We start from the raw sequence: 1,177 nt of genomic DNA on the forward strand, positions 1-1,177 counted from the left end.
CAGCCAATCTGAGTGGCAAAATCATTCTCTATCATGTCTTTATTACATAAGCATTTGCCAATGCTACTGTAGGTGGATAATTTCAATGAAAAATTAACTGAAGTTGCATATATCTTATTCTTTTCACTTTCTTCTGTTGGTTAATGGTAAATGTTCAACTATTATAATTTCTGGTCTAAAGATTCATTGTGGCTAATGTAAGTATTCTGCAGAATAAACTAAAAAATAACCGGAATAATTTTCATTACATTACTGCCTTTTCAACCGTCACCAATAGCATCACAGAAAGTACAATATGTGGTCAACAACAGGGACCCATTCACGTAACTTTGATAGCTTACATGTGATGTTCAGGTATTTACAGGTCTGATCTTCAATGTGAAATAGAATTTCCTATGCCATGAACCAGAAGTTTGTATGAAACAGACAAAAGATAAAAATATATATAGTAAATGCATCACTATATCTTTGTTTGTTGATGAACAGGTTCATTAAAAAAAAAAGATAAAATATACACCTTATATTTATGCATTACCCATACACTGCTAACTTGATGCACTTCTATAACTGAAAATATTGATATAATAATTTATTTTTTCTGTTTTACATCATTAATTTTCCCCCCCCATAATGTGAACTATCACTTTCATATACCTGCACTTATAAACTAAATTCTCTTTATATACTTTCAGCATCGGAATATAGTAATATTAATATTCGCCATATAATGCAAGCTGCTACTGATGTTAAACGGCCCTTGTTACTGGGGAAACTGTAACTAGAAAAGAAGTAGGCACTTTTATTTTTAAATATTTGTAACTAAGCACATATACAGCATCAAGAAAAGATTAATGTTTGCACTTGAATGCTTTGGAAAGTTTAAGAAGAGTATGTCTGGGGAAAAAAACTGTACAAGACAAACAAAAAGTCAAGTTTTGTTACTCAATTTGGTCTGTTCTTCAAAAAGTTTAATATAACCCCAGGAAAAAAAAGAATGTTAAATCTTATATCAACAAAGTTGACAAATCATGTTTATTTGCTCTTCTCATCTTTAATATGTAAAGGCTGGTTCCTTGATTGATTTTTTTTTTTCTAAATAGCTTTCCCACATACATACACATACTCATATAAAGTTTAATTCTTCCACTCACACCACATGTGGTATTTGCCTTAAATC

Source organism: Penaeus monodon, chromosome 23 (assembly GCF_015228065.2).
Source record: "Penaeus monodon isolate SGIC_2016 chromosome 23, NSTDA_Pmon_1, whole genome shotgun sequence".
Taxonomy (NCBI): domain Eukaryota; kingdom Metazoa; phylum Arthropoda; class Malacostraca; order Decapoda; family Penaeidae; genus Penaeus; species Penaeus monodon.